The sequence below is a fragment of the Arachis ipaensis genome, chromosome B09, assembly GCF_000816755.2.
Source record: "Arachis ipaensis cultivar K30076 chromosome B09, Araip1.1, whole genome shotgun sequence".
In the NCBI taxonomy this organism is placed as follows: Eukaryota; Viridiplantae; Streptophyta; class Magnoliopsida; order Fabales; family Fabaceae; genus Arachis; species Arachis ipaensis.
Genome location: NC_029793.2, coordinates 7,887,076 through 7,888,112, shown reverse-complemented (window position 1 = coordinate 7,888,112; position 1,037 = coordinate 7,887,076).

Sequence of the window (1,037 nt, the reverse complement as noted above, 5' to 3'; positions counted from 1 at the left end):
AAATTTTAGAGAAATTTTTCAAATCAATTTTTAAATATCTTTTAGTAAAATGTTTTAGTCTTTAATAAATTTTAATTATTAAATTAGTACTCAAAGTTTTAGTTTGATAGATAAATTAATCTTTATATTTTTTATTAAATAACGACAGAAATTTTATCTAGTTTTTTTTACTAAAATTTGGCGTGAAAATTAATATGTCCAATAAAACAGAAGATTAAAAATAAATTTAATCATTAAAATTTGTTAATAATTAAATTGTCCGATTAAAAAATATTTAAAGATTGATTTAAGATATTACTCTAAATTTTAGTATGTATTTGGTTCTATTTTTTTGACATAATTCTTTTATTATCATTAAATGGAACCTATTAAAAGACTAATACGTAAAAAAGGAGAGTTAACTAATATGCATTAAAAAAATAAAAAATGTTGAATATCTAACATTTTCCAAATTAAATAGAAAAACTGACAAATTTTTACGTATCGTGAATGCAAATACAATGATTGATTTTAACTGCATAATTATTATAAGTTTTTGTTCAATTAAAAAAAATATTATCTACAATACATACAAAGGATCAAGAATTCAACCTGTGTGTTGGCCTAACATTTAATGAATTTCAATGATCATAAACTGATCAATTCATCATCGAGATAAAATTTTGTTTATACAAAGATTTGTATTTGACATTAATTTAATAAAGAATGCTAGGGAATTAAGAATTTTATTCAATATAAAAATACGAAAATTAGCTAGTAAATATTATTAGTTTAAATATAAGATAAAAATAAAAAAATGTTGACCACTTAGAATTTCTTCAATTTAATTAGTTGAACCATATACGTTTTTTTTTCTTTTCAATTTTTTATTACATTTACATTGCTTTCTCAAAATATTCACTCATAAAATCTCGAAGAGATCTATGGAACCTTGCTAGATCATACCAACTCTGTTATTATAAATCTCATCATTTTAAATATGACAGTTGATTATTTCAAGCTTTCAACATTATTTAATAAAGAGTATTAGAGGTGAG